Below are 7,100 nucleotides of genomic sequence, written 5' to 3' on the forward strand. Positions count from 1 at the left end.
TGCAGTTTACATAATTATGCCAGTAGGTGGCGACAAATGACTGTCTTTATGAATTTATCATTGAATCCTACATTGAACTGATTTTTTTAACAACAAATTTGGGAAAGAAACAAATGATAGTCTTTTTGCATGAATCATTGGATCATTCTTCCAACTTATTTGTTAAACATTGATTCATTCATCAACTAACTAAAAATTCTCAGAAAGTTACCCAATATTAATTCATGTTTATCGAACTGCTGCATAAAAACAATATCACACTTCAAATCATACTCAATATCTACACGACTGTGAATAACTATGTTGTTGTGTTTATGGTTTTCGAATCAACAACAACCCTGCTGGTGTGATGTTGCTTAATAATAAAACATCACTCCTATGGCAATCTAAATCTTCTTAAACGCAATCATTCTCTGAATTATCAGTATGTGTGTGAAACTGCAGCCTACCATTTAACTGTTTCATTGAAGATTTATTTAACACAGCATAAATATACACATACTTTAAATGTGTGTGTGTGTGTGTGTGTGTGTGTGTGTGTGTGTGTGTGTGTGTGTGTATGAGAGAGAGAGAGAGAGAGAGAGAGAGAGAGAGAGAGAGAGAGAGAGAGAGAGAGCACAATGGCTGCCCAGAGACTGTGAAATCTTTTGGCTTTGCGTATTGCACCTTCTGTCTCTCTCTGCACACAAACAGCTCACTTAAGCATTGATTACATCTCATTCTGCCTCTTTAAAGCAACTCCTTTACAAACATAATTAACACTCTCAAAGGGGGACACTAGGATAAAACATCTGCTGTATACAAGGCCAGAAGAGTGAACGACCAATTCATCTTCTCCATGCTGTCAGCCTGTCAGTAACATCACCTAAACACAGCCACTCAATGGATATAATAATCACCCTGCGATCAGTATCTGCTGAGTTTAAGAAAGACCCCAGAGATCTCAAAAAGGAATTATGACTTCAATATCTCTGTTCACTGCAGGGTTGTTGCATATACAGTGGGGAGAACAAGTATTTGATACACTGCCGATTTTGCAGGTTTTCCCACTTACAAAGCATGTAGAAGTCCATAATTTTTGTACACTTCAACTGTGACGGAATCTAAATCAAAAATCCAGAAAATCACATTGTATGATTTTTAAGTAATTAATTTGCATTTTATTGCATGACATAAGTATTTGATACATCAGAAAAGCAGAACTTAATATTTGGTACAGAAAACTTTGTTTGCAATTACAGAGATCATATGTTTCCTGTAGTTCTTGACCAGGTTTGCACACACTGCAGCAGGGATTTTGGCCCACTCCTCCATACAGACCTTCCCCAGATCCTTCAGTTTTCGGGGCTGTCGCTAGGCAATACGGACTTTCAGCTCCCTCCAAAGATTTTCTATTGGGTTTAGGTCTGGAGACTGGCTAGGCCACTCCAGGACCTTGAGATGCTTCATACGGAGCCACTCCTTAGTTGCCCTGGCTGTGTGTTTCGGGTCGTTGTCATGCTGGAAGATCCAGCCACGACCCATCTTCAGTGCTCTTACTGAGGGAAGGAGGTTGTTGGCTAAGATCTCGCGATACATGGCCCCATCCATCCTCCCCTTAATACGGTGCAGTCGTCCTGTTCCCTTTGCAGAAAAGCATCCCCAAAGAATGATGTTTCCACCTCCATGCTTCACGGTTGGGATGGTGTTCTTGGGGTTGTACTCATTCTTCTTCTTCCTCCAAAAACGACGAGTGGAGTTTAGACCAAAAAGCTCTATTTCTGTCTCATCAGACCACATGACCTTCTCCCATTCCTCCTCTGGATCATCCAGATGGTCATTGGCAAACTTCAGACGGGCCTGGACATGCGCTGGCTTGAGCAGGGGGGACCTTGCGTGCGCTGCAGGATTTTAATCCATGACGGCGTAGTGTGTTACTAATGGTTTTCTTTGAGACTGTGGTCCCAGCTCTCTTCAGGTCATTGACCAGGTCCTGCTGTGTAGTTCTGGGCTGATCCCTCACCTTCCTCATGATCATTGATGCCCCACGAGGTGAGATCTTGCATAGTGCCTCAGACCGAGGGAGATTGACCGTCATCTTGAACTTCTTCCATTTTCTAATAATTGTGCCAACAGTTGTTGCCTTCTCACCAAGATGCTTGCCTGTTGTCCTGTAGCCCATCCCAGCCTTGTGCAGGTCTACAATTTTATCCCTGATGTCCTTACACAGCTCTCTGGTCTTGGCCATTGTGGAGAGGTTGGAGTCTGTTTGATTGAGTGTGTGGACAGGTGTCTTTTATACAGGTAACGAGTTCAAACAGGTGCAGTTAATACAGGTAATAATGAGTGGAGAACAGGAGGGCTTCTTTCTTACTGGTTGGTAGGTGATCAAATACTTATGTCATGCAATAAAATGCAAATTAATTATTTCAAAATCATACAATGTGATTTTCTGGATTTTTGTTTTAGATTCCGTCTCTCACGGTTGAAGTGTACCTATGATAAAAATTACAGACTTCTACATGCTTTGTAAGTAGAAAAACCTGCAAAATCGGCAGTGTATCAAATACTTGTTCCCCTCACTGTACACGTTTCTGCAAGCTTTTCTGCCTTATGCATCCCCACTGCCCCATCAGTAAGGCTCTCCATCAACAACAAACTAGAAATGTGATCCTTTTCACACTATACTGTATTTAATGTTATCATGAATATTATTTAAAAAAATATGCATTTAAACGAAAACCAATAGATACTATAGGTGAAAAACAGACTCCTTTCAGACTTTTATTAAGACACCAGAGAAGGTTTGTCTCTCACAAGGTTTGAGGACAACTGTATTTGATATTATATTGGTGTGAAAAGGAGAGGCAAAATAAACCTGGACAAATTGATCAGGAGCTCTGTGTGGTGTGGCCATCAAAATGCTTAAATTTTTTTAAATTAAATTCAATTAAGCCATTATGTTTGCACACACACACACACACACACACACACACACACACACACACGTTGGGTTTTCATGTTATATGGGGACTATCATTTTTATACTGTACAAACTAAATTCACAGAAAACTTTCTGCAATTTTACATTTTCAAAAAACATCATTCTGTATGATTTATAAGCTGTTTTCCTCATTGGGACCAAACATGTCCCCACAAGGACAATGATTATGGATATTATTACCATCTTTATGGAGACATTTTGTTCCAATAATGTTGGGTATACCTGAACCACAAACACACACACGGATGGACTGATGGATAATGGATAGAAAATGATGATAAGAGAGATAGAGAGAAAGAAATGTTCACTTGTTTGTATGCTTACATCACACATGACTCACTGCCATTCTCACACAGACTGCAGTGCTGCACTTGGAGCTGAAATGGATTACAAAGAATTAAGATACACCAGGAGAAAACCATCTGTGGAAATATGAAAACATTGTAAATCATGTCAGTCTCATTGAATTATGTAGAATAGAGCAAATGTCTTTTTAACATAGTGGAAAAGAGGCCAGGAGTGAAATACTGAAGTCAAACAAAGAGCAAAAGGAGAATTTTTTTTTCTGTGATGGAAGTATACAGGAAGTGAGAGGAAATGAAAGGAGAGACCCCTTATCTGCCCTGACCTTGAGTAATTGTGTATTTGGGTAAATAGGCCGTCAGGGACTAATCAGTGTGTAATTGTATTTGCGTGTGTATTAGGCTGCTGTGTGTGGAAGGCTGGAAGGTGTCCATGTCACTGTTTCCATTAGCAACCTGTCACTGAAGGTCCCTCATTGTGTGTTGTTGCTGCTTCCAATGGGCAAGATGTAGAGAGTGTCTGGGTCGCTATAGCTACGCCGTCTGGCGCTGAATCCTCAACCTCTCCCCTGCTGGAACCAATTTGCATACAGAACTGCCAACCTTCACTTTTTCCACAGCAATCAGGAATATCCACGAGTGCAATAATCCCATCATTCGGCATGACTCTGACTGCTCCCAGCATCAAACAACATTCTGCACTATTTTGTCCCGGCGAGTCAGTTTAGCCAACGAAATGATGCAAAGACGGCTCAGTAACACATCTAGAGGGGGAGATTTGAGGGAAAGAACATATTTGTAAACGTTAAAAGCCACAATTTCCAGAAAATGAAGTTAAACAAGACACCAGTCTAATCTACATCGAGAAAACGCATTACATTGACAGATTTAACAGCAGTCTCAGCACAGCAAGCGGGCCCATGGACATTTCAAAACCCATTAATAAATAATAAAACTTTAATTAATAAAAAACTTTAATTAGTCTGACCTCTACCCTCACAGACAGGCTAAGAAAAAGTGAGGAAGAGGAGATACCACGAAAGAGAAAGTGGGAGTATTCATCAGTTAAAAAAGGAACAAGGACAGGAATGTTCTCACTAAAATATCTGAACTGATTTTGTCATGAATGACCTGATGGAGAGAATGAGGGATGAGTGCATGTACATTTATGTCTTGCGTGTGTTTAATGAGGGATATGATTCTCCACGGCTGTGATCTACTCCACCAGAGGTGCTTCTAGCCTTTCATCAGCACTGGGGCAGTTTTCCACTTACGTAATAAAGTGTACTCTTATTTTCTTGGGAGTTCTGAGAAGATTTTTGCAAAAATGGCTAAACTTGATTTTGGGAGCAGCATGGCTGGTAATCCCACACGTTATAGCCTAATAATTATACAGTAATAAAGTGCTTACAAATCATGTGCAAACAGTCATATTAAGTGTTCCTTAAAATGTTTGCAAATACATTAAGCTCGCACACAAACACACATTGATTGGGTTTCCATGTTTTATGGGGACTTTCCATGGACATTATGACTTTTACAAACTGTATATTCTATCCCATAATCCTAACTTTTTTTATGAACGTGATCTCATGAGTATTTACATGCATGTTTTCAATTTTTTTTTGTATGTATACTTTTCTACCATGTACATTTACTTGCATTTGCATTACCACAGAAACAGACAGCATTATGTTATTTTTTATTTTTATTTTCTTTAAAAGTAGTCATGTTTAGCTTTGGGGATGAGGTTAAGGAATCATATATACATATGCTTAATGTATTTGAAATGCAATTAATGTCCAATAAAGGTCAGTTTAAAGCACTTAATTCTTAACACCCGAGTTCGAGTCCCGGCTTGAGGTCCCCTCCAGATCCTGTTCCTCTCTCCTCCTCTGAAATAAAGGCAACATATATATATATATATATATATATACACACACACACACACACACATTAATTAATTTGACAGGAAAACAATGGGATATAATGCAAAACTGATTGGTTTACAGTTTTCAACATTATTTATGCTTTTAAGACTATGTCCTAGTTGGTGATCATCAAATACAATGAATAAAGCCCTGTTCACACCACCAGAGACACACAGCAACAAAGCAACATTATCCTCTTCATTTCAATGGAGACTTGGCGACTTCCGGTGACATGAGCAACAGTGACCGTTGGTGACAGGATGTGTGCATGTCCAGTGACGTCAGTAAAAAATTGAGAAATGTTTAAAGGGATACTTCACCTCTGGAAAGATGAATGTGTATTTAAAATGGGTCATTTATGTAGTAGAAATGTGAAATTATTTTTGAATTTGGAGCCTTCTAGACTGAGAAAAGCCAGAAAATGTATTTTTGGCTCATGTGGATGAAAGACAGCAACTCCCAGAATGCACTTGCTTCGCTGCCCTTCGAGGACACTCCCAAGCCACGCCTACCGGTAAGAGCGCGCAGTTAAACAACAAGGCTAGGCTACTAGTTGACTCAAAACTTAAAAGACGCCGTTTTATCATGAGTCTCCGTGACGAGTCTGCCCGGGATTTTGAGATCGCCCAAAATGTCCAGATGATTCGGCTTTTGCGTTCTACAGTCACCATTCATTATGTTTACTGTGGCGAGAAGGACGAGAGAGAACGGCGCGAGGCCGGTGGTGTGATTACTGATGAGCGACACCTGTGAGACGCGCCGGTCTCGAATCTTTCACGGAGGAGCGGGAATTTTCTTAGCAATGCTAACACGTACATCAACTGATCACTTGTTTAGCGTTCCTGTAAACTCTACATTCAGATTCACCAATCGGAATGAATTCAGTTAGATTGAAACAAAAGGTGTGCATGTAAACAATGAATGGCGACTGCAGAAAGCAAAAGCCGAATCCCGGACATTTTGGCCGATCTCGACGGCCGGACATGTCCGGGAAAAAGAGGATGGTAACCACTACTACTCAGCTTTCTCCACAGAACAAGAGCCTGCTAGCTTAGCTTCCAAAGAAAGACGGCTGACACTATGTGTACATTCTGTGAGTGAGATCCCGCCTCCTATGGGCGGGTTGAAGACATGCGGGACAGCTCCTCCTACTGGCTGTAGTTTCTAGCTTCTGGACAAAAAATCCTCAGATGACGCAAAATGACGATTTTTGCGCCATCGGTGGATTTTTTCCAGACAAAAAACACAAAAATCTCTCGTCTCAGGGGGACATGAGGGAGGGAAGCACGGTAATTTTAAAATACTACAAGTTTTCTACTGATACAAAGCCTAATGCTAAATGCTGCAGTATCCCTTTAAGTATGCAAATGGGGCGGTCAGAGTACAGGCATACCGGCCCACTTTGAGCATTTCTTATCACACACTGTAAAAATAAAAGGTGCCTGGAGGAACCTTTTGGGGTTCTTCACTTTGCCACACCGGCGGAACCGTCTGTAGATCCTCTAGGCACCCTTTAAAAAGGTCCGGTTCTCTGAGGAACCACACAGGTTTCCTGAGGAACTCTAATATTAGGCACTTTGTGGAACCACTTTGGGTGCCTCCAGGAACCAAATTTCATTTTTTTTTAAATATTTAATTTCATGTTGTTACTATGGTTACCTTTGACTTCTATTATAATAAACAAATTGAACCAAATACAAAATAAGAATTGTTTATTACATATTTGATATTCATTTTTATACATACACTTCCATGCACATGGGGAAAAAAGCTAACTACAAATTAATATCAATGACTACACAAAAAAATAGTATAATACATAAGCAACATGAATAATCAACCATGTATATACAATAGATAAACAAGAAAAGACATCTCAACAAA

Source organism: Scardinius erythrophthalmus, assembly GCF_964197995.2.
Source record: "Scardinius erythrophthalmus genome assembly, chromosome: 11".
Lineage (NCBI taxonomy): Eukaryota > Metazoa > Chordata > Actinopteri > Cypriniformes > Leuciscidae > Scardinius > Scardinius erythrophthalmus.